The sequence below is a fragment of the Balaenoptera ricei genome, chromosome 17, assembly GCF_028023285.1.
Source record: "Balaenoptera ricei isolate mBalRic1 chromosome 17, mBalRic1.hap2, whole genome shotgun sequence".
NCBI classification, from domain to species: Eukaryota; Metazoa; Chordata; class Mammalia; order Artiodactyla; family Balaenopteridae; genus Balaenoptera; species Balaenoptera ricei.
In genome coordinates this window covers 71,693,942-71,720,313 of record NC_082655.1, presented here as the reverse complement: position 1 = coordinate 71,720,313, position 26,372 = coordinate 71,693,942, and the positions used below count along the sequence as shown (strand labels likewise).

General features: G+C 42.5%; 1 long non-coding RNA gene across 1 annotated transcript; it reads right to left on the bottom strand.

The window, feature by feature from the left end:
- Window positions 1-26,372, bottom strand: LOC132351977 (uncharacterized). The gene is made up of 3 exons (XR_009498556.1): window positions 26,304-26,372; window positions 9,240-9,306; window positions 1-69 (listed from the first exon to the last, which is right to left on the bottom strand). It is a non-coding gene; the product is annotated as an uncharacterized LOC132351977 (long non-coding RNA).

Below are 26,372 nucleotides of genomic sequence, written 5' to 3'. Positions count from 1 at the left end.
AAATTTCCACAGTTACACACTCTTCACTCTTCCATTATTCTATAGTCCAATGTAAAAGTCAGTCATCAACTGAAATATAAAACCAAAACTGTTACATTTTCGTATTCTCAAGCCCAATAACATTAGTTTTATTTTTATATAAAATAACTTTTTTATAATTGACTCTCTCTGTACTCAAGGTTTCTATAAACAGCCTCCTAAATCTTCTGCCTACACTGTGTATTTTCTGATAATGAAGTCTCCTAACAATTATGGAAATTATACCCTTTTGATAAAATGTTTATTGGCTACAGTTTTGACATAGCCAACAAATAAATAAAATTAAGTTGCATCATGAAACTCTTTAGTTATCTGCAAAATAGAGTCGGGATCAGTTTTTTTTTTTTTTTTTTTGCAATTATTGCCAAATTTAAGAGATACAAACAAATGTGAAATACCAGTAAACTAGCTAAAACACAGATCTCATTTTGTTCATCTAATTCAGCCCTTAACTGTTCCTTCACATTTTTCAAAGAGTTTCAAATCCTTTGTGTGTTTGACAGTTTCTTACTAGTAATGAACTGCTTAAAACTTGAATTGTCAGAATAAGATGTAAAATTGTGCTCAGCTACCACCCACATGCAAATCTATGAATACAGTAGTCTTGTGGGATAGTAATGCTTTAGGTTAAATAACTTTCCCATCCTTTCAAGGTAAAGATGATGGAGAAGTGGGTAAAGAAGTTCAAACTTTCATTCTGGGGTGTTTGATTCCTAGTTAGCTTGTAAGATGATTAAAGTTACAGTATAGCTAACACATCTTATAGAACTAGCAATACTACTATTAACTGGGAAGGAAACCAAGGCCCACAAAGAAAATACTTGGCCAGACACTTGGCTAGAAAAGGATCTGGAGGTGCATTTCTCCATTTTTTGCCTAGTGATTTTTTTTTTTAATAATCTAGTGATTTTTTTAGAAGAACACGATGCTGCTTCTAAGATTCAAATAGATCACAGAATTTAATACTTCATTTTAGGCATATTTTCACCATTTCCTCATAACCTGTTAATTAATTCAACTAGTTTGAGTTTTTCTGTTGTCCCTTTGTTGCTGCCCAACTCTGGAGGGAATTGCCTAATGCCAGGCAATAGAAGAAGGCGGAGAAGGAGCCCTGAGAGACTGAGAGTAAAGGTCTCCAGATCCTAGATGTTCAGGGCTAGACTGCATTCATGACGCTTACACAAGTGAACAAAATGATTACCCTTTAAATGCTCCAAAGGGTTGCTTCTAAGTTTTTGTAACAAAAAAACAAAACTATAACATAACCACATTGTACTGATTCCAATTTTCATCTCAGTGAAAACAAGAATATTTGGTCACATTCAGAGGTAAACCTGTCTGACCACTTCCACACCGGCCCAGGTCAGGCGTTTCAGTGGTACTTGTTGGCTGCAGGTGAGGGTGAAGTGAGGGTCACTGAGGTGAGCCGGGGGCCAATGAACCCTCCCTCATGAATAGCTCTCTGTGAATGCAAGCTGCATCTACCTGTATTTGTGAAACAATGGACTCTCTAAATGTGGTTTGCAGGAAAGTGTTGAACTGTGAAAACATCCGATACTTCTGATACGGTTCAGTTTTCCGCTGCCGATGGCTGAGTGCTTTGCAAAATGCCTGAAAAATGTCCCATAACCAGATCAACAGAACATGACCACTGAAGTCCTGGCTACATGGAAATAATCTGCTCTAGAGAAAAAGCTTTATTTTCAACCCTGTGTTTGTTTTAATTTTAGACCACGTTCTCCTAATCCCCATGTCAGGATGTTTACACTGACCATTCAACAATTAACCCTGTTAACAAACACCCCATCTCTACTCACACACCAGTCATTTGTCTGCTGTATCTTTTCTCCAGACCTTATAGAGGAATTAATTATAAATAATGTGATAAACATTTCATGTGAAAATAAATACGCACATAGCATCCACAAACTTTAATAGCTAGTCTTTATTTAGACTTTACTGTGTGCCAGGCACTGTGCTAAACACTTTACATGCGTTATTTCATTTAATCCTCACCAATCCCATGCAGGTGATAGATACCAGAATTATCCCCAGTTTACACATAAAGAAGGTGAAGCTTAAGCGGGTTAAGTAAGTTACAGAAGGTCACATGGCTTGTAAGTAGCAAAGGCAAGAAGAGGTAGCTGGAGAAGTCGAGGTCGGATCACAGGGATGCAGAGGTCATGGAAAGGGCATTTGGATGTTGTTTGTAGTGTGATGGGAAGACAGTGGTAGCTTCTGAGCAAAGAAGGATCTGATCCTTTTTTGGGTGTGTATGGTAAAATATACATAACATAAAATAATATTTTAACCATTTTTAAGTGTCTCATTCAGGGGCATTAAGAACATTCACAGTGTTGTGCAACCCTCACCACCATCCATCTCCAGAGTTTTTTCATCTTCTCAGAGTGAAACTCTGTACCCGTTAAACACTAACTCCCCATTCCCCCTTCCCGCAGCCTCTGGTAACCCCCATTCTACTTCCTGCCTCTATGAATTTGACAGCTCTAGGTACCTCATGTATGTGGAATCACATAATGTTTGTCCTTTCACATCTGGCTTATTTCATTCAGCATGTTTTCAAGGTTCATCCGTGTTGCAGCATGTATATAGAATTTCATTCCTTTTATGACTGAATACTATTCCACTGTATGGGTCTACCATATTTTGTTTATCCAATGAGTTAAATAGAATCTATGATCAAAATTAATTCCATTTGTTTCTTTTTACTTTTTAAAAACAGGGCTCTTAGAAAAGGAAACATTACATAGGTGGCTCGCATTTGTAGCTTGTATTAAATGCCCCTTGGACAGTGCTGTTTGAGTCTTCAGACACTTATGGAGAAGTGTGGAAAAAACTCCCTTAAGGATTTTGTAAATCTCATGGGGGAGAAAGGAAAGCAGGTTGTTGCTGACTACAAGAATACCAAGAAAAGAATTATGCCCTACATCAGCTCAAAATACCCCAGACAGAGCATTTTTGTATGGAGGAGAAACGAGTATATGGCCAAAGAAAGCATTTGTTAGAGTGGATTGTTCACCAAAGAGAATTCACTGAAATCAAATCAACAGCTCGTTCATTAGAGAGGGTGGAGGAATCTAGTGGGAAACAGGAACCATTTGCTCACTGCTAGCCTGAAGAAGATGAAAATGAGTGTCAAGGAATCACTGGAACGCAACAGGAATATATTCTGTAAAATGTTTATTAACCTTTCTAAGCAAGACATCATGCTATAACAGAAATATTTTGTTGAGAGGATTTTTTTAAAAGTCACAAATCTGGTTATAAAAAATCCTGGAAGCAGAACAGAAACACACAAGCAGTTTGGGAAGCACCCATGTACTGGGTGGCACCCTCACTCACCATCATTCTTGGTCAGATATGAAAGGACAGAAAAAATGCAGACACTGAGGGCTTGAACTGGAATCTGACCCCAAAATGCAATAGCCTCCAAATACCCGAGTTAGAGCTGGTGCGTGCTCATACGGCGACATCTGAACACGTGAAACAGCTTTCCACTGTTTGGTTTCAAAATCAACAGAGCTATGTCTGGGCTGTTTGAACAATAGTGATGCAAGTCTGTAGTGAGCCATCCCCTCCCTTGTTTGACATAAGAGAACACAGCCCTGTTGGAGAGAAGTCCGAACAGCCTAGTGGATAGAGGGCTTGGGAAATTAAAGTTCATTTACTATTATTTACGGAAAGGCCATTTCAGGCCAGTGGCATGCTTCAGAGATCTGAGTTTTCAGTAAGATTGCCTATCTTTTTGTGTCCTTGTTCTTAAATTTCTGCTTAACTTCTTTCAACACTGCATCTATCTTTCAAAAAATAAAAAGCGTTCTCCACAATTAAAAATTACTTAGTCCATCTTGGATCTACTGTCCTTGTTATGACTGCAGGCCATTCTCCTGTGCCTGCTCCTTTGTGAATTCCAGGGGCTGGTGACCCTGAAGGTCCACACGTCCCCCCTACCTGCCGCCCTCACAGGGAGATGCCGCAATCGCCTACGTGCAGCGTTCTAAAGGAACAGCTCTGCTGACAGACGTAACTTTTTAAATTACCACAAGAGAATCTTTCTCCAAGCAATTTATTATTTAAGAGTGATGGCACGTAAAGGACAGTAATGATCTATGGTTACTCAGCTTGCATTTGATCAGGTAACACTCCACTCCAGAGAAGACTAGGACATCACTGTCTGAATGGAGGCCAAGCTCTGATTATTAAATTTCATGCTACATGGAAGTCTCAGAGCCTTCACGTTCCACTGTAAGCTCCCTAACACCTGGCCCCTGTTGAGTTTCCCCAATCTTCACCCTTAAGGGAAGGGTTAGACCCATTTGCTTTTCTGAAGCGTTACTACTCGAAGCAAGTGGAGTTTGGGGCCAGAAACTGCTGCTGAAAGACAGAAGAGACCCGTCCTGCCACCCCTCCTTGTGGCCATGTTGATGAACTTGTCTATTACAGAGCCCGTCATTCCAGGGATCCAAAGTTTAGGACAGAGAGTACACGCTGCGTCTCCTGGGACAGGGCACATGCTCCCACCAGCCACATGTCCATCTGGGCCCTGATGTTCGTCCGGATGAGGATGCCAAGCCTGCTCACCAGACAGGCAGACCGAGGGGAGAAGCAGCAGAGCGCAGTGCCCATAAACATGCCGCTTCATACCTACTTTTCCTTCATGAGGATTTATTTCTCAGCTCCTAGCACAGCCTACACCTAGTAGGTGTTCAGCCCTCAACAGATATTTCCTGCTGAATAAATTTAGTCCTCTGCTCCTAGGAGACCGCATTGAACTGGCATACGTAACAAGTCAGCTACACTTACACGCCCAGTAAAAAGACAGTCCCTATGCAAAGTTCTTGCTATTCCTGTCACTCAAAACGTGAGCCCTTTTTAAATAGTTTGTCTTACTTGGTGTACACAGATTAGGGATGAAGCCCTTTAGTTATGTTTGTAAATTTCTCCAGCAGGACATTAGCATTCAGAAGCACCTGCAAGAGGAATAGACTTTATGAGAGAACAGGACCCAACAATAAGATATTTCTCAGCTGTCAAACAAATAATTTACATCGTACAGGATGGGGACGGGGCAGGAGCAGGATTTGGATTTTTAATAAAGCAAGTATGCAAAACCAGGCGATGACAGTGTCAAGCAGGAAAATCAATGGGAAGTGGGAATTCTGAGGTCTCCTCACAGGCTTGTACTATAAGACACCGGTATCAGATAAAAGATGCTGAGTTCTTGGGGAAACACAAGGTTGGAAAAGTCGACTTCTGCTTGAAATCTACGTTTCCTGGAGCTTGGGAGGAGGAACAACAGTGGAACTCTGCCAACGGAGGAGACGGAGAGGGAGCGGGAGAGTTCCTTCATTAAGATCCATCATCTTTGACCCAAAATCAGTGCCCTTACCTCTGAAAAGACAGTGGTATATTTTTCTCCCACTACAGGTAACTTTTATAAGCCATTGGAGCTTTTGAAAAATTTTTAACTGTGGAGGGGCAGGGGAGGAATGGAAATTTGTCTAAACTTGCTGACCCCTACAAATTCTCTATAATTTGTTTAGGACAGAATAATATGTCTGCGTTTCATTGACCTTACGTCCAAGGCTTCAAGTTCACAGAAACCCATACGCAATAAAGATGCATAGAAATGGAAACCGATATCAGATCAGTCATGGAGGCAGCAACCTGCTGTTAGAATACATAGGTCTAACAACCCTGAGACATCACTTCTTTCCTTCCCTTCTTCCTTCCTTCCTCTTTCTCTTTTCAACCATTTATTTATTAATTCTACACACATTTATTGGACACCTAACACCCTTTCCATAGCCACTGCCAGCTGAGCTTCGCGGGCCAGGCACACATTTGCATTTTATTTTCTGTGTCCAAAAATCTGCCTGAAGTTGAGCGAACTTGGGCTGAAGACAGGGGGTCCACCCTCTGCAAGCGTGTGGGTGTCCCAGTCCCTGCCAGCCACGCGGCCCCAGAATTGAGGACATCGTGTTTTCAATTTTCTTCAATAAAGCCATGAATCTGGCAATTTGCTGGCCTGCTTCAGCTAAACAGAAAGGACAATTTGAGAAAGATCATAGTTCAGGCCCAGTCAGATAGAAACGATTGAAAACAGAGCTGGCCGCTATGTGTCCCCAATGCCGCTCACTGTCGCAGTTTGACTGACAAACTGACTTTTTTGAGGTGCTCATGCCCATCTCAGTCAGAGTTTATTGAAGGTGATTTTGATCTTCTCCATGAGGCCACAGCAGTGGCCATGCCATCTGTCACCTTGATTGCATCGTGGATTCTCTGGAGAGAGCGCCATGGCTCCTGACCATTTACAGATTGTGCTGCGCTCCGCTCCATAAGGACCACATGCGCAGAGCCAGATGGCGAACATGCACGCTTATTATAAGTCTTTATCTCCGTGCAGGAAGGAGAGGAACCATTAGGTCTCCCTCAGGAGCTCTGCTCCTCTCTACCATCATGCTGCTCCTCAGCAAATACAGTCTTCTTCAGCTGTCATCGGCCTACCTCTGAAAATTAAAAAAATAAACAACAATTCCAGCAGCCGAGGCCGGGAAAGGAAGATGGTCCAGCCAAGCCAGCCCTGGCCTTGCCTTCCTTTCTCTCCTCGAACCCGCAACTCGCCTGGCTGTGGCACTAGGTAAAAACAAGCGTGTTTGCACATGCAACATGAACAGGGTTGATTTTGTAAGAGATCAGGAGTGGCCACGGCTGGGAAACAAAGTGACACGGTAGAGAGACGGAAAGAGAGCAGTGCTTGGATTTGCCACCAAGAGCCCTCTGCTATGTGGGAAAGCCCCTACCAGTAAGCAGCTGTATGCAGAAACTAAGGAAAGGTTTCCAGTGACCTATAACCTTGAAATCCCGCCTACAAGGGTCATTCATTTAGAATAAGTGCCATGTTAGTTGTCAAGGAGGAAGAAATTTTCCTCTGCCCTTCTAGGTTCCTCTGCCTGGTCTAAGAATTAGACTGACATGAGACAGATTAAGGAGAAAATCAACCAAAAGTTTAACGACACATATATGTGGGAGAGACCCAGGAAAACTGAGTAACTCACCAAAATGGCTGAAAGCTTCACCCTAAATAACATCTTCAGCTAAAGATAAAAGAGGACGTTGCGGGTAGTGGATTGGGTCTTTAAAGAGGAGAAAGGCAAATGACATGGAGATGGAAAAGCAAACAGATGTTTAGTATAAGACTGTTTGCTGGGCCCTGCAGGGACAGTGGGACACAGAGGGGACTCTCATCCTTAAGTCTTGCCTGACTTTCCTCCCACCCTGCTTAGCTCATATTCTTTTGCAGTTCTCTCTGGGGAGAGCCCTATTCTGGGAACACGCCCTCTACCTACAAACATTGGGATGGGTAGATGCCAAATTTTGTTCCCCTGCATAACCCGATGGTCGCAGTTACCGAAATTCAATATCTCTGCTCAGACACTAAATCCAAGTGATCCTTGTGCCTGCTTGCACAGTCACACAATACCTTATGGTTTAGGTTAAAATGACGTGGGATTTCTCTATCCGTGAAATGATAAGTCCGCCTTCTCTTACACACCATTTTTCAAGGGCCTGCCTCTTCCAGAAGTATCAGCCTTTGTTGGCAGTGCAGGATAAGCTACCACAGAGTAGTTGTGAAAAAAAATGACTGCAAGGCATCCCACCGGGAAAACACACACACACACACTAACAAGCTGCTTACACGCCCATATTCTTCCCAAAGTAACAGAGTCCAAGTCTCTTCCCGAACACAAGTCCGAAAGTTATTCCATATGCTGGTTGACACATGAGGGACTTTTCCAGTGGATATCAGAATAGAAGACAATAATGTTTAAACAGACTAACTTTATTTTTTTGGTAAACCATTCAATCCATCAACTTCCATGATGGTGCTACTTTGTTTACATTTTCTACGATTAAAAAAACAGTTGTTATAATAGAATACAGTCACTACCAAATATTTTTAAGAGGAAGAAATTTAGTGTGTAATCCAACACAAATGTTCTCGGAGGAGGGATTTATGGTAAACTCTTACTCAAACTTTTTTTTTACTTTGGGGCATCAGGAAATGTGTGTCCATAACACTGTGTAAATATTTGAGTGTGTGCAGGAAATGTGTATATTTGATAGGCTTGTGTGCTCACTATACTTGAGATATTCTGCAAGTGATATTTAAAGACACAAACAAGAAAAAGCAGTCATGCCTATCAAAAAGAATTTCTGTTCCCTGAACATTAACCTCAGATAGATTGTTACTCAAGCACACGCATGGACTTTCAGCGTTCTCCTCAGTATATCTCATTTTTCTACCCAGCACAGAGAGGAATTAGTTTGGGATTAGCTCTACCTGGGTAAACAGATGATCCTGACCTTTGTAACATCACCTTTTTCTGTGGTTTTGGAGCAAAAACCATGTATAGGGAGGCACATTGAAAACCAAATCACCAAATACAGCTCACAGACTTCAAAAAGAAAGAAGATAATCAGAAACAACATAATGCATCTGATTAAAAAGAAAAATGTGGTCTTGTAAGGTGAAAAATACTGCTAAGGCCCAGGAAAAGGAAAGGGAAACTGGGTTTGATGACTTAGTGTTGATGAATTGTGCGTAAGATACAGGAAGGCTTCTTGGCTCCCACGTGGGGAGAAGATAATGCTGCAAGTCTGAAACACTGTATGTTTTTATTTCCATTTCTGATTCTGGCACTTCTAGTGAGGTTGGGGTCAGAAGCTCAACACAGTGTCCCCAGTGCTGGCCTCGGCTTCAGGTGCACGGAGAGGCCGGAGGGCATGGAATCAGGCTAGGGTTGAATTGCAGCCTCTTTACCTGGCCTTGTCCTTGGACAGGTTGCTTACTTTCTCCCAGCCTCATATTCTCTGTCTGCTAATGAGCAAGACAATTCCAATCTCCCAAGTGAGGATTAACTGCCATGAAGGGGAAAACACCTCACATGTATCTGGGATGTACTAAGCCTTTAAAGCATTTTACAACTCAGATTAGGCCAGAACAAACGTCACCATTTGTTAAAAAATAGTGCTGCAAATGCATATACAAAGCAATAATTAAGATTATTAGGTGGCAATGTAGAAATCATATGTTGTGAAGCAGCCAGAATGGTCAATGCATATTTGATGGAGCGAAGGGGACAGGTGATGAGGAAGAGAACACCCCCGCCACTCACCTGCCATTTGGTAACTGGCGTGACCTTGTCCGTGTTACTGAAATTCTCTGTGTTTCAGCTTCTCCACCTGAAAAAAGGGGGAAACAATAAGAAACCCATCTCAGAATTAGATGAGATAATAGGTGCCTGGCAAATTATAAGCACTATAAAACTTAGCCAGCATTCCGAGTGCTCTGATGCCTGTGAAATAGTAGCTCATGATTTCATCCTTTACTAACTTTTGGCTGTGATGTAGCAATAAAATCTTATTGCTACTCAGAAGCCCAGGAAACTGACCAAAATCCATTGTTCACTTTTATTTGATGGTTTTGGTTTTCAATGTTTGCTAAGTTGGAACTATTGTTTACTTTATTTCATTGCTACAAACCATACCTATAAACTTGCTAAGCTGTGTCACTTCTCTCTCTCTCTCATGCACACACACACACACACACACACACATGCTTACACACAAACACACTCATGCAGGGTGGGTGTTGCTGGAGCTCTCCAAACCCACAGCTGTTACTGGGAAAACACCTCAAAGTACAATAGGAAAAGGAGTGGCATTATTTTGAACTCAAAATGAGAAGACTTGGATATTGGTCCTAATTCCATCACTTAACCTTGGGTAAAGCACGTATTCTCTCTGCATTTGTAAAATAGGTATCGGAATGTGTTTTCATTTCATGGGGTTGCTGTAAAGATCAAATCTGTGAAGTCTTTGAAAAATATGAGGCACTCTACAGGCTTAAATTTCAGGTGTTGGTGTTGTATGTTAAAGACAGCTTCACCACCAAACATTCATGAGTGTTATAAACAGATTAATGAAGACTTTATAATGTGCAAATGTCAGAAATAACTTCGAGTCCATCTGGAAAGCAAGGACATCAAAATTCACTGTGTTCTAAACCATAAGGCTGATACGGAGATACATCTAAATTCTGCTCCCAGGGGTTTCAGGCGTTCCTGGATCAAGTGATTCTGATTAATATAGTGGACGAATAGGACTCACATTTTAATTTTGCTTCTTCCTCTCTTTGAGAATATTCCCAATATTACAATGTCTATCCCCCAAATAGCATAAGACCCAAATAAAAGTAAATCCAACAAAATCTGCTTAACTCAGGCTGCTTTAAAATAAGAGTTCATACAATGGGACAGTTGGTCCCAATCCTGGTTTAATATGTCTGCAGTACAAAGGGTCTTTGCTGCCTCCTGTTTCTGCAGAAAAAGGAGCTTATTAAAATAAATGTAGAATAGAATTTAAGCTCCTAATAGGAATGGAAAAGCAATAATTGATATAATAATTACAAAAAACAATAACACTATTTTTCAGGATATTTCTTATTCTTGTACTGTAATTTAATTTAGTGATAGTCAAATTTCAAGGGTTACTTCATATGAATGTAAACAATAGAAATAATTATTTCTCCTTAAAAAGTTCCAGAGATTCTTTTAAGGAAAGGTATGACTATAAAAAGGCAGTTCTAAAAGTAAATTCAAATTACCTATAATGAACAAAGTAATTCAAATCTAAATAACATTAGGAAACATAACAGGCACCTAACCTTTCCTTTTTGTCATTAGATAAAGTAGGCATTAGAAGCTAATTGAACATGATTATAAAAAAGTATTTTTCAATAATAAATCATGAGTAAAATAAAAATCACTGTGTATATATCTGTGTGTGCATAAGTGCATGTACATTTGTGATGTATGTGTGTGTGTGTGTGTGTGTGTTCAAACCAAATTCAACTAGCAGGCAGTGATCACACATCTCATCTTGTGAATGGCATTAGATATCTTGTTCAAAATCTCTGATTAATCTGATTAAGTTAGTGAGTGAATAATCCTTTAATCCTCTCAAGAATACAGTTTACGTCTGCTGAGTGTCAAATTCAAGACTGGTAAGCTGTAAATACCAAAATTTAAGTGAAAGGAAGGAGAAAAAGGCAGCCACCCAAAGTCAAATTGTGCCACCTCTTTCCCACATCCTGTCTTTTGTGGGTGACCTTCTCAGCTGAAACGAGAGAATGAGAAACATTAGGAAAAATCATAAATCATCCTCCAGCAGTGGCTCTGCAGCAGGGAGCGTATCAGTCACGGAGGACCAATCTGCTAGCATGTGCTTCCCTTTTCCCAACCAGTTTAATTATAAATTAATGGATACTGCCTTTTGCTTCTCATTTCATTCTGGAGAAGAAGTGTTTAAAATCAGATATTTATTTTATAGTTGGAAAACTATCTCAGAAGCAAAAAATTGCTAAGTATCTTTGCAGAATCACAAAAACAGGAAAATGAACATCCTTCCATTATAATCTCAGTCCGTGGCCTACGCTTCAACTGTTCCTGCATTTAGCTCTGGCCAGGTCAAGTGAATTGAAGTGACTTGAGGCTGCTTTATCATTATGCACCAAATTCAAATAATAACAATGAGATAAGAGAGTGTGCGGAGGCAGTTAGAAGGAGGATAGTGATGATTCATCTGCTACCCAAGGAGAGTAAAAAGTAAAAAAATAAATTCTTTTAAACCGACTGACTTGCTTGCTTGGCGCATTTGACCACCTACTTTTAACTGAAATATGTATGTATCAGGCCAATCAGAAGTTTTTAATGTCTATAGCCCAGAATGTGCTGTAAATTTATTTGCCTGAAATATTTTTTGTGTCAGTTGTTTATGAAAATTATCCCCTGCCTCTAAAAACCTTCACTGATATCTGCTGGAAAGGCAAACCTGCTGGACAACATTAATTTGCCACTCGAGTACTTCTTCACTTACTAATTTAACATGAGTCAAGGGGATCTGGTCTAACTCAAGTACTGGCCAACCCTTAAAAGCAGAAAGTCTGTTTTATCCCTTAATTCCCCATGATGTGAGGAAATGAGGCAAAGGAAGAAGACCCCTCTCAGCCCTGAGGGCAGCTCCAGAGTCAGTGCCAGTCTGGGAAGAGAGGTAGAGATTCGATTGGCTCCTTTCTGCTCTTTGCTCTCTGGGCTATGGTGCAGCCTCTGCTCTTTGAGTCTTCCGATGAAGCCTGGAAAAACTGGGTGCTCGGTAACCAGACAATGGAGGAATCCTATGGAGAATCCCTCTCCTGACTTTATTTTTGTCTGGATGGAGGTGCTACGCTTCTAGGTTTGCCTCAAACATATGGGGGTAGGGCAAGGGTGAGGAGCTTCTGGCCCCAGCACAACTAGCCACAACCTCAGCCCTCATCAGACTGTATTCTCCACCCCAGAGTCTGCCAACCTCTGTGAGGCTTTCAGCACCTTCCAAATATGTGTCACATATTTGGCACAATCTAGTATTTTCAGTCCTTTATTTTAATAAGGTAGACAAATGTCTCACACCCCTGGCTTGTGTGTTCGGCTCCAGCTCTCTCTCCCCTCTACTCAATGGTATTGGCTTCTGTATTTATGACTTGCTACATGATCTTATCCCTGTGGGTATTTAGACTCATTATCTTTAAAGCCATACCCCTTTGACAGTGAACTTCCCCGCTGACATCCTCAGCTAGGCATGAGCTGACTCCTGATTTTGAAGGGCAGGACCACTGCTGGGGCCCTGAGGACCACAGACCCCATTACAGCTTCTGGACTGAGAGTGACCCAAAGTCGCAAGGGGAGGTTTAGGATTTTCTGCAGATTTTCTTCTAAGAGTTTAAAGAACTGACTGGGAAATGGAGAACAGTTTTCAGCCACCTCCATGAATGAACTGTGGGGCTGAGGAGTGAGGGCCTGACGATAAATCCCATATTGGTAACAAACTGTGAAATGATTCCGTTGTGCTTTTGCTCCAGCCCTTACTTTTATGAGTAAGGGCTCTCGTAAAAGCCCACAGAGCAGTGTTTACCAACTGTGTAAGATCATTTCTGAAATTATTTTACAATGAAACTAATTATGAATAAATATCTAAGAGAATATGCATATAAATTGTGCCATTTGCAGTGTTGTTTTTCTTTTTGTACATATCCTCTAATTGATTGTCTTTAGACCCTGTTCTTACCTTCTCATAATCATGATTACTCATATTACAGAATAACAGATGCACTCTTTTGCCTTTACATGGCATGTAAGTTAATAGCCCTCTCTTCTGCCATTCATCTACTCATTCATTCATTCATTCAACAACTGTTTACTGAAAGTTTGTTAAGTGCATGGACATCAAGATGCTATGATTTAAAATGATCCAACCAGAGTAGCAATCCTATTTTGCCCCCAGCTACTTCCCTTTCTCTTCCCATCTTTAACAATTTTACATGTTCTTCATTTCCCGTTTACTTTTTAACCATTGATATCTGCCCTCTGCCCTCACTATGCTAATTGGTCACCTTCTACTTTGTGTCTTCTTTTTGCAAAGTCTTGGTTCCCTTTACTTTACTAACATTACTCTCTCCTATCTCTCCTAGTTCTTTTTTTCTTTTTTTCCCCCGCTCAGGCCTCTACATTTCTACATTTGTGTTTTTATCTGCTTGCCCTTTTAATATGTTACCTCCCTTCTCTTTTCTTCCAATTAAGTCACTTAATTTTCTGTTTTTTAAAAATTTATTTTATTGTGGTAAGGACAGTTAACATGAGCTCTACCTGCTTAAATTTTTGAGGGTACAACACATTCCTGTTGACACTAGGTACAACTTTGAAGAGCAGATCTCTCGAGCTTATTCATCTTGCTTGACGGAAGCTTTATGCCCTTTGATTAGTAACTCCAGCGAAGACATACAAATGGCCAACAGGTATAGAAAAGGTGCTCAGCTAATCATCAGGGAAATGCAAGTCAAAACCACAATGAGATATCACCTCACACCCAACAGTATGGCTGTTATCAAAAAACAAAAGCCAAGTGTTGTCAAGTAAATGGAGAAAGTGAAACCCTGTGCACTGTTAGTGTGAATGCAAAATGTTGCAGCCATTATGGAAAACAGTATGGCGTTTCCTCAAAATATTAAAAATAGGACTACCATAAAATGATCCAGAGATCCCCTTGGTACATTCCATGTAGAGTCCATAAAAGAGACCACAGAATCATGGATGTTATATATGCTGAGGCCTTGCCAAAAAGCAATGTGAAGTCACTCAATCTCCATCTAGCTCATTCCTGGAGACTCAAAAGACCATTACAAAAGCATACTTGGTGAGGATAATGCATGAGGGTCACAGCCACCCCACTCTCCTCTTACTGTGGTGGTGCCTGTTCATCTGGCTTCAGATCCACCTCTTCCTTTGAGTTTCTACTGACTCTTGAAAAAGGCCATATATGCTGATATAATCTTGAGAGGCCTTGTTGAGAGAACAGGAGGTCTTAAAGTATCAGAAGGGGGAAAAGTGCATGAGTGACCTTTAGGAAATCTCAAGATCTTGAAATCTATTTCCAATGAATTCCAGAGCCAAATTGGACATCCAGACTACAGAGTGTTAGAGCCCATTTTTACATTGGATCCAGAACTTAGATTCTTATCAGTCTGTTTCACTAGCCCTTCGCCTCTAGGCAACGGGAGTTTAGATGAGCAGATTCAGCTCCATCCAAGCTCTGAGTAGGAGAGAACATAAGCTTGGCTCCTCCCATCAGTGATGTCTAATGTGGTCAAATTTTCATGTTCATAAATCTGGGATCTAGGGTGGGCTCTGAGTCCTCAAATGGCCATCGAGCACCAGATCTTCTCTAAGACTATCTACATTTGCTCAGACTAAATAACCAGGCTTGATTTCAGTTCCAACGTCCAGGCCCTCCAAGCCATAGTCCAACTGACTAAGCCCCTAAACCCTGCCTAGCTCTTACCAGTCCTTTCTTAGATGGTCCTGGACCCTGTTTTCCATACCTTTGGTCAATGATTATAGCTTCCTTCAAAACAGAAAAATTTCCCAAGAAACTACCATCCTCATAACTTCTGGAATAGCCATCGTTGGGGGATTCCAACCACACCTCAACCATCAGATTAGACCATCTTTCCTGACCTAGATCCTGTTCCAGTTCACTGTGACCCATTGCACACTGTTGTTTACATACTGGTCACTCTTTCAGTGCCCAAGAGACAGCTTAACATTTAGGTCAGTCCCCGTTGCCCATCTGGTTTCAGCATCCTATTTGTTCCCTTTGACTCATGCTAACAATGTCCTCATAGACAATCTTTCCTGAGTTATGCTACTAGGACCTATTGGAGCAGATTTCTAAAGAATGTAAGAAAGCAGAAGTGGGTTATAGACATTTTATTGGTTTTGAGGTTCATTTAGAATTGACTGACCCTTAGAGGACCCCCAGTTCCCCAAGACCAGCCAGACCAAGAATAGGCTTCCTGTGACTATTAAAGAATGCATTCGTCCACTTTCTAGGCTGAGACGCAGAAGTGGCTAGTGGCCACAACACATTTTCAGTGTATTTCCTTGTATCAGCCTATGGTTCTTCTAAAATCTGACACTAGTGAATTACTTGCCTCTAGTACTATAGCAACCAGCATGTATCAAATGTTTGAAAAAGGAATAGAAAACTGGACTTTATCATCTAATTTTGCTTCCCAAGTATATGTTTTTACCAATCACTTTGACACAATAGCATTAAAAAGTTCAAGAAAGTCATTAGATTGATTAAAATTGGAAAGCTGGAGAATGCCATTATTATTGGGCATATGGGTATTTGGAAACCTTCACATGACTGCTGATTTAAACATAGACTGGTGCAGATATTCTGGAAATGACCTGGTAATATTTAGTTAAATTAAACATTCACTATAACAAGCAGTACAGTTCCTGAATATAATTTTTTAAAATACTCTCACACACCAGAGGGCATGCTCCATGACATTTATCATAGTGCTGTTTGTGATGGTGGGAGGAAATCATGGTGTCTGTCACTAGTGGGTAAGTAAAACATGGTAGGTGCCAACTGTAAAGTATTCTGCAGCCATCAGAAGCAAAGAGCCGATGTTTACAAAGCCACATGGGTAGGTCTTAGAAACAATAGGCAATAATAATAAAGAGAAAATAGAATGAGCTATCTAACATAATGATACTTGTATAAATTAGAAAACATGAACAAATGTTTTATAAGAACACATGAAAACAAAAGGATATCATCAAACACATTCACATGACTGCTTGTGGTAGGGGGACGAATGAGAATGGCAGTGAGCAATTGAGAAATGGAGGCCAAATGAGAAAGGTGATAGATAGATTAAAAGATGGATGGATGAATGGATGCATGGATGGAGGGATGGATGGATGGATAGATGGATGGACCGATAGATAGATAGGTAGATAGGTAGATAGATAGATAGATAAAAAGATGGATGGATGAATGGATGGAGGGATGGATGGATGGATAGATGGATGGACCGATAGATAGATGATAGATAGATAGATAGATAGATAAAAAGATGGATGGATGGACGGACGGACGGACAGATAGATAGATAGATAGGTGATAGATAGATAGATAACATGTAAGTGAGACAGGTCAAGAGAGAAGCTTGTGCAAACCAATGATATGGTGTCATGGACTAAGAAGTATAATTAACAACTTTCTGTACTTGAAATCCAGAAATAAACTACAACAGTCCAAGAAAGCTGGTAAGTTTCTAGGGCAATAGGACATTATCGCTGAGGCACACCTGAGATTGAGATTAAAAGCTAAACACTAAATTGGGGTATTGCTTAAACTTTACTCTGCCTGTGACACCTGGATTTGCCATGAACATCCCACCTGGCTCCTTGAGACATCTCTCTGGTTACCAGCCAACACTGAGAGCCTAGACTGGGACCAGTCCACAGGCTCAGCATCTTTAACAGAGGATGCATAAGCAGCTGCTAGATGGCAAGACGAAGTGAGGCAGCAAGGGGGGATAACACCCAGTAAAGATATCTTAGAGTAATACCCAATAATCCAATAGTATTGCAAGACCATAGAACCGGAAAACTGCAATGGCTGACAGCCCAACCTGGTAAATGCAGCAAATGACAAGTGACTTCTCTGGAAAAGCTCAGCCTCTGCAGCCCGGGCAAACCCAAGGACACCCTTCACGTATATCAATGGAAAGTAGACTTCCGAACTCTCACTCCTTCTTCTAGTCACTTATCCACTTACGCTTACAGCTTCAGGCCCAGAGATCACAATGCAAATGACAACATTGTATTGCCTTCGAAATAATTCATTTTTCACAAGAGTCCCTCTTAGAGAATTCATATGTGGTTGGAGGATTACCAGTCCAGGGCTAAGTTGCCCAATATGGCAGTCACTAGCTACATGTGGCCACTGAGCACTTGACATGTGGCTAATTCAAATTGAGATGTGAAGACCTAGTAAGATAAAAAGAATCTCAGAAGTCTCACTGATAATTCTGATATTCAGTAAATGTTGAAATGATATTTTGGAAATACTAGGTTAGATAGAATATATTGTTATTAAATTAACTTCACCTGTTTCTCTTTACTTTTTCTCAAGTTGCTAGTAGAAAATTTTAAATTACATCTGTGACCCACCTTCTATTTCTCTTAGACAATGTTGGTCTGAGAACTTGTACGTTGATTTATAGCTCTCTTTCAGTTAGTAATGTGAAACGAAGCCTGGTATTTTCCTGCAATGGTGGAAGATTCTCTCTTTTAAATGATACTGTTCAATTGAAGACTCACATTCGGTCCCCTAGCATTTCTTGTCAGTGGCGATTCCCACTTGAAGCCTCTGGCCTTTTCTACATTTTTAATTCCACCTTTCCACACTACATAGAGGATGATCACAACACAGTAGACCAAGAGGTTCATGTAGGTGGGGGACAGCCTGCTGCACGTCCCAGTGGTGATCTAAATTACATTTGAGTTGCTCAGGACTTTTGTGCCAAGACATCTTGTAACATCCAGAAGATCTCTTCTGGGCTTCTTACTATACTGGCATAAAAGCCCACTGACCACCTAGGATGGAAAAGAAATGAAAACAATTCATACCTAAATATGTCACTTTCCACTGTAAAGGGAAGTCAGAAAATAGAAAACTCATTCACCTCTTATTCCCAGAATTCAATGTGATAAGAAGTCAAGATTAAAAAAAAAAAACTATGCTCCTTTGAAGTTAGAAAAAAAGCTTTACTTAGTAACAATATAGCATGTATAATTTGAATACTGAAATGTCATGAAAGACCTTTATTAACTTGGGGATAGGGCACAATTTCTAGTTTGATTATAACCACATAAATATATCGTCACTCTTTTTTTATTTTATTTTCCTTCATTTGCACCTGATCCCTGGAGTCAACCGTTGATCATCAGGGGACTTGTTGTAAGTAATGGTCATTTGTGTTTCATAATTATCTTGATTCAACACAATTAGTTCCACATTCTGCTGTTTTCTTCCTAAGGCATCTGTAAACATTTTTTACACAATTCCAGCAAATAGCTTTTGTCAATAATTAAATTTTTTAATTAAAAAAGTAGAATGATCCAAAATAGCTATTTTAGATGTGCTTTACATACCCCTCCAGGAATACAAGAAAATGTTCTTCAAGATACCAGCCAAGAGATTTTCTCTTTCAATTATCATCCACAGATCCACAATTTAGAATGTCTTTGGTCACAGTTTTAATGCGGTTAAATCAACATAAAGCCTGAAGGACATTTAATTTAAAAAAAAGAATGCACTGTGTTTGATTGAATGATTTTGTTTTCTTCCCTTGAATTGTTTTGATTCATTCCACAAAAAATGTGTTGAACACCAGCTATGTACAGGGCGACAGATGCGATGATTGCAAATTTTTCACGTGTATCAGAATCACCTAGATTCTACCTTAGCAACTGATTCACTGAGTTATAAGTGGACCCCAGAAATGTGCACTTGTAATGTCTACCCAAGGTGATTCTGAAATGAGAGGAACTTAAACCCCACTTTTGAGAAATGCTGAAAACAGAGCTTCAGATTCTCTCTTTAATCTTCAGAGAAGTGTGGACTGTAAACTTTCACCCATGAAAATGTCCTTACCCACCTGCAGCTAGGAAAGCATGTTTAAGAAGAGACTAGAAAGTCGGGTGTCATTTCTAAAAAATCCACTTTGAATTTTTAAAAAGGCTTTCTTCAATAATGGCTCCGAAAGTAATAGATTCTTCAGGAATAGGCAAATCTTTTACTGGGAGGTAAAATCTGCAGATAGGAACTGAGCACAGAAAATGCATTCTCTTCTGGCCACGCACCCGAAAGCACGCAGGACCATCTGGAGGGTGTGGCCACCAAAACGGTCCCTGAACACAGCCATTGTGCTGTGCTCCATCCCAAGCCCCGAGTCCCTCCGCGGGTGCTGCATTCAGACACGTGCTTTGTCTCGTCTTCTTTTGTTGTGCTGTTTCCCCCCAGGACAAGGTTTGGCAAATTTTAAACAGTACGATTACAAGCTGATGAGGAAGGTTTCCCTGATGTTCTGAGGCCTGGGAACAGAGGCGGTGTTGCTGATATACACCTAGGGATGGAGAGAAGCAGGCTTCCTCTCACAGAGGTGAGAGCGGAGAGCTGTGACATCGAGGCTCATCCTTGTGACATTAAGTTTTGAACTGAGGGTCCTCCATACTTGTCCTCCCTAGTTCTAACAGGATCCTAACCAGAGAGAGATGAAAATCAGAGTATATCAACACATCAATAAAATACCAAAGTGTGTGTGTGTATATATAAAATATATATCAATAATGGGGTTTCATCAGGTATTGTAAACCAATCAAGTATACCAATAAAACTTGAAAGACTAAAACTGGCGAGCCCCACCCTTGCCATAAGGAAGAACGGTACCAATCCGACCTCAGGAATAGAAATCGGTGGCCTCAGCCTGTCAGGATGCTTTCCCCACAGTGGCGTTAGCATCCTGTTTTAGATTACGGCGTTCTTTTCCTTAATTTCCCTCCAAATTAGTACCCAGTAATAAAAGGTAATTTCCCTATCCACGTTTGGCAATTGTGAGAACATTTAGCCACTTTCAAGTCAGGTGGTGGCACTGGAAGGAAAAGACACGAGGTAGTTAAAAATTTGAAGAATATGTCAATTGGTAAAATTAGATAAAAAGTTACGCTGTGTTCTGCCCTACATTTGGACTATCGCAAGTGAGGCAAACTTTTCTAGGCAAACTGCTGAGGACTGCCAATTTAACAAGCTGTTCCGTGCTGCAAGGGACATATTTATGGACATACTTTCAACAAGACGTACCTAGTGCTACCAAGCTGTGCTGTACTAAAGAGCAGAAAGACTTAGAGCGATAGATTTAAAAAAAAAATAAAGGATTTCACACATGGGTCCTATTAAAATCAGATCAAGTATTCTGAAATTTACAGGCAAAAATATTTAAAATAATGACAGGGTTGTTGCATGATCTAAGAAGAAAACACCCGGGAAATGTAAAAGATAAGATTGACACAGCATGTTTAGCTCAGGCTGTTGTACAACAAGGCTCTTGAAGGGAGAGAGGAAAAGCCAAGCTACATTGTGAATATTCTCGTTTTTAATCAGTTGGGTCAACATAACTCTAGTGCTATTTAAAATCTAGGCTTATCTCATGAATGTTTTTCAATATAAAGATTACCGCTCACAAAATCTTTCAAGAAAGATTGATTTCATGTCTCTTGATCTTTGGATGGTCCAAAGTCACCTAAAGCCACTATTATTACTGGTACTTATTTATTTTGAGAAGCCATTGGCTGTTTCCTATGAGAGCACTTCCTCTCCTTGGGAGTGTGCTTGGGATACTCATGAGTCAGACTGTTCTCTATTTAAAACTGGCTACCTATTTCTATTTCTGGGAGTGGAGATATCAAGTCAACTGGGAGCTCATCTTCTTTGTTCTGGGGGGAAAAAAAATCATTGCTCTGGAGAAAAAGTATAAATGAACTGGTGACGGCGGTGGTTTGACAAGAACCTGGGGCGTGGCTGCTTTGGAGTGATCCCTCACACATGCATTAATTACATCCATCCATTTATCTGACTACAGAACCTTGTAGGAGGGAAAGAAACAGGACCAAGGACATCTTACTTTGATAGTCAATGTCACTAGAACACTTTTGATGGTCACCGGTGTCTGCACACATTTTTTTCTATAGAGGGACAGGCAGTGACAATTTTAGGCTTTGTGGGCACAGGGTCTCATCACAGGTCCTCAACTCTGCTGCACGAAAGCAGCCATAGATCATATGGAAACAAATGAGCATGGCTGTGTTCCAATAAAACTTTATTTACAAAAACAGGCGGCAGGCTGGACGTGGCCCTGGGCTGTTGGATGACCCCTGGGCTAGGGTGACTCCAACAGAGGCTGCTTGCAGGAGAGACAAAGGACTTCCTAGGAGGAAAGTCATTAGAAGGAAAAGGGGGTCCAAAACTGATAACCAAGCTCTAGGAGCGGGGTTGCTAGAGAGGAGGACTGGCCCGAGGCCCTGAGGTGGCCAAGGCTCAATGCCCTTCTGGAACTACTGTGTGCTCAGGGCAGGGCTACAGGTGTGAGAGCCGAGAGAGCGGCTCACAGGGGACTCTAATCCTGGAGACTTGGGCATGCTGTCCCCCCTTCCCTGGTCCACATGCTGAGAAACCACCAGTGACCCCATGACCATCCTGACAGAGTGGTATGTCAATAGGCAGGGTGTCAGCTTCTAAACTTCTGGGGTTTGCTGTTGATGCAGGAACATCAGCAGAGAAAGGGGCTCTTCTGCAGTCTGGCCGAATGTTCTAGTCTCTTCCTCTGTAACGTGATATGTCTATGCAGACTAAGCTCTTTGGACTGAGCAAATTCCTAAGGGTCTTGGTCTTGTCATGCAACATCACCAGAAAGAGGAAATTGGATGAAATGCAGTTATTATAATTTGAATAATAAAATAACTGTGACCTCATCCTATACCCTAACCTGGTGAGGGAGGCACACTGACTATAGTTATTAACTAACGTCTCCTCTTTGTTCTTTGGACAAAGGCATTAAACTGAAGAGACCCATGGGTTCGGATCCTCTCCTAAGCCTAGGAATGCGATGCAATCATTAAAGATCTACTTAGGTGGAATTGAGAATAACTCAATTGGATTAATTTAATAACTCAGTGGATTAAAACATCAAGGTGGGTTAAAAGAAGGTTGGTCTCCAGAGATCTAGTCTGGGTTTAGTTATAGAAACAAATTATATCCACTAGCCCTTCTAGCCAATGAGGCAAATCAGGATCTTGTTTGATATTAAAAATAGTTTGTGTCCTTTGGTAATTCATACTTATATACACTTTAGAGTCTTCAATTGCATATTCACTCATCGCTTTATTTTATTCTCAGAACAACGTGTGAGGCACGGAGGAAAAGTGTTCCTATGACCCCCAGTGTTCCTTCAGATGTAGTAACTAAGACCCCCCAAATTTTCAGTGATGTGCTTAAGGTTCCAGAAGAGCAAGTCCCCATCGTTACACTGGTCTCCATCCCAGTCTGTTGTTCCAAATCCCATGTTACACCCCACCCCAGCTGCCCCAGTGCCTTTACGTGTGCAGCCTCTGGGCCACATCAAAGGGAGCCTGGAAATGCACCGCAATGTGCAGCTCAAACACTGGCCGCCATCATCTCCTTGCTGAGGTGAGCTGCCTTTCGCTGCAAGCGCCTCTTGACTACCTAGGCACCTCAGGCTGGTTCTTTAGTTTGGAACAAGGTGGAAGGAATCAGAGAAGGGCAACTGGAGAATGCAGAGCACACAACCAGGGGATGCTCAATTTCCTGGGAACAGTGCCATGCAGAGGTCCAGCACATGCTGTGAAACCTTGGGCAAGTTACTTAGCTTCTCTGTGCCTCAATTCCCTCAAATGTAGGATAATGACGGGACCTTCTTCGAGGAAATGCAGTACAGATTAATTGACTTAAAATGTAAAAGTGCTGGAAGCAATGCCTAGGATACTGTAAGTGCTAGGCAAATGTGACACCCAGGATGGTCTCAAAGAAAGAAGTCTTGAGCAGGATAGACAGAAATTTCTATTCACACTGTTGTAGAGAAGTTGTGGTAGTGCTTTGTAAAGTACTGGTCAAACTGTAAACTATCATGGTAATTACCTTCTTTGCAAGCAACTTGTATCACTCAGTGCAATTTTAGGACTACAAAAATGTCAGAAAGTGATTTATATAAAATGTAAATGTGACCTGGTTACCCCTTCTTAAAATTCTTTCTATCACACTCAGAAAAAAAAAAAGAAAAGAAATGCCATCATCCATCCCATCTCTAGCTGTCAAAATCCTAGGCATGCAGAGAATTCCAATAATTACTACCATTTGTGGAGTTCTCACTCTGTGCTAGGCCCTGAGACTTCCATACGTTATCTCATTTAATCCCATGGAAGTGCTATAAGTATAACAAACCCAGTTTTACAGATGATAAATCTAAAACTCGGAGAGGTTAAATAATTTGTCCCATGACAGCATCCAGCAAATAGTGAGGCTGATTTTAGCCCGGGGCCCTAGGATGCTAAAGACCATGTCTTTAACCAACCGCTCTAAGTGATCCTTCCACCAAAAAGAATTTCTCCCTATTCTGAAACAGTATAGTACTTTGTTCATATTCTTTTCATGCGAATACAATTCTATCTTGAATTACATTTTTTTCCTGCACATCACAGGTTATCTGCTGGTTTACAGGCTTCACAAAAATAGAGGATAAGCCTTGTGCATCTGTGAACAGAGCCTAGTTGCCCGGCAGGTGCCTGGGAGTGGAGAAGCAGCAGGATCAAGAGGGAGGGGCAAATTCACAATCTGCTCGGGCTTTAACTGCCTTCCTTGAGAATGAGCTAGAAAATCCCTGCCTCACAGGGTTGCTGTGAGGGCTGTCAAATGACAACAATAACACAATTTAGTAACGAGTTGGATATCCTTTATTCAACGGGGAACAATCCAGAGACTGGGGAGTACAGAGCCTCACAAGCAGCGAAGCACTCTTGCCCAGGGATGCCGAGCTAGAGTGAGTTTTGCCGAGGTTAGAAGCAGCAACATGGAAACAGGGCCCGACTGGCTGGGAGGTCGGGGATTTCCTTCTGAGACCGGCAGGTCCTGTTTTCTAGGGCGAGGTGAGCTCGCTAAAGCTGAGTGGGAAGATGGTGATTGGTGTGTGATAGTTTCCTTGACACTGAGGTATTTTCAACAAGCGCCGGCAGACTTAGGTTTAGATTTGTGACTTGGGCCGGGCCACTGGGACCGCACCTCCATTCCGTGGGTCTGAATTTGAGAATTACCTTTAACCGGGTCCAGTAAGAAAACAGTTAACATCACTCTAAACAAGACAGAGTACTACCAGCGTGGTCACCGTTCAAGTTTATTAAATTATACTGAAGTCAGGGTGGTTCCTGGGGTAGATTGGCTCTTAACCAGGAAAAGACAGTCAATGGGGATCTGAGCACAGGGAGGAGAAAAAGCGGGGACCACCTGCTGAATTTGCCTGGAAGGTAGAATTTTAAGGAAGGTGATGAGCAATTAAGCAATGGCGAGTAAAGGAGGAAATGTGCAAAACGAAGACAGAGAAGTACAGAGAACGAAGGGGTTCCGTGCTATCAGAACTTGCAACCCGACGGGGGCAGCACACTGGGTGGGCTCTACCCTCCACTCCCCCGCGCCCCGCTGCCTGCGGCCCACAGACCTGGAGCCGCGCCTTCCTGCCACTGATTCCCGGGGCGCAGGAGGCCATCCTCGGTTGGAAGGCCCTCCTGGCTCCGCCCCTCTCCCCAGGCCTTCCAGAAAACCAGGGGCGTTCGCCAGAGAGCTAGGATCCACAGTCCTGGGTTCCCCCAGGCTCTCCCCCCCCCCCCCCCCCCCCCGCGTACGGAAGCTCTAGAAACAACTCCAGGTGAGTTCTCTGAGAGACTATGGTCGTCACCTCTTAAGTTTTCACCACGTTTACCAAGGGAGCCTGAAATGGGGAGAACAGCCTGTTTCCTTGACAGCAGAAAATCGACAGTTGTTTTTTTTTTTTTAATCCTTTGTTGTCTGTCAAGAATTCCATAGAAATAATTGATGCCTAAAAACACAAGGAAAAGTGCTTTCCCCCCCTCCCCAACTTCAGGGTTTGCTTCCAAGGAGACTGACGAGCGGGAGGAGGCGGATTTCTGAAACGTGAGCAGCGAGCAACAAAGACCCCCAGAGGCAGGGGACGAGCTCTGTCCCCGACATCGCCGTTCCCGAGTCAAGGATGTCTCTGCAGCCTCGGGACCGGCAGGCTGCCTGGGAAGCACGAAGGCAACATTTCAAAACAAAAACAAGCCACAAACAAACAAGCGCCGCAGAAAGGGCCAAGTCCGTTTGCACGGCCGACCGGGGCCCAGGCAGAGCTGCTGGAGACCCGGCCTGGTTCCAGCGCGTCGGGATCTCGGTGCCGCCTCGGGAGCCGCGCCGCGAGCCACCCGGGGGCGCCCTCCAGGCCGGGCTTTCTAACGCGGGCCGGGGGGTCTGCGGCGGCCGCGGCCCCGGGGCTGGCAAACCCAGCGTCCGCCCGGCCCACCGACTATTAACGAGCCATCCTCGAAAAAAGACTGGCGGGGAGGCTGCGAATTGACTCGCCTACACTCCAGAGAAAACAAAGGGGATGGAGGCGGGGCAGGGGGCACTGGGGAACCGGGCGCGAATGCAGCTTTCAAGTTCAAAGGGCTTATTTTGCATGAGAAAACACGGGGACGTGAGGATTGGTGGTTGGCATCCCCTCTCCCCCGTCTTTAATATCAGCTCAGCAAAAAGTCGCGATAAAACCACTGGCCTCTGGGACTCCTCAAAAGAAAAGAAATCCCTTTCTTCTGTGTCCTTATGTACAAGGGTAAAGACCAGCTTCCTACGTCCAAGTCGCCAGTGCTGAAGGGAGGGCGAGCAGCGGGGCGCCCAGCCGGAGCCTCTGTCCTCCGCCGGTTCCAGATTCCACGGCCCGAGGCGATGGTTTGCATTTTTAGGACGACAGCCGGCTCTGGGCCAGCCGGAGACCTCTTGCCAGGCTTCACTACTGCGCACAGAATGCCACGAGCGAGCCTGTGGTCACTGCGCGCTGACCGAGCGCGGCGAAGCCCGCGATCCCGACCCCTTCTTCCAGCCCGCGCACCCCGCATCGCACCACGGTACCCCAAACCCGAGCTCTGTTCCTGCGTGCCGCGCCCTACCTGGGGCGCAGTGCTCCCGCTGGAAATCAGGCTGTGGCGCCGTGCTCGCTCTTTGGGGTCTTCCCCTCC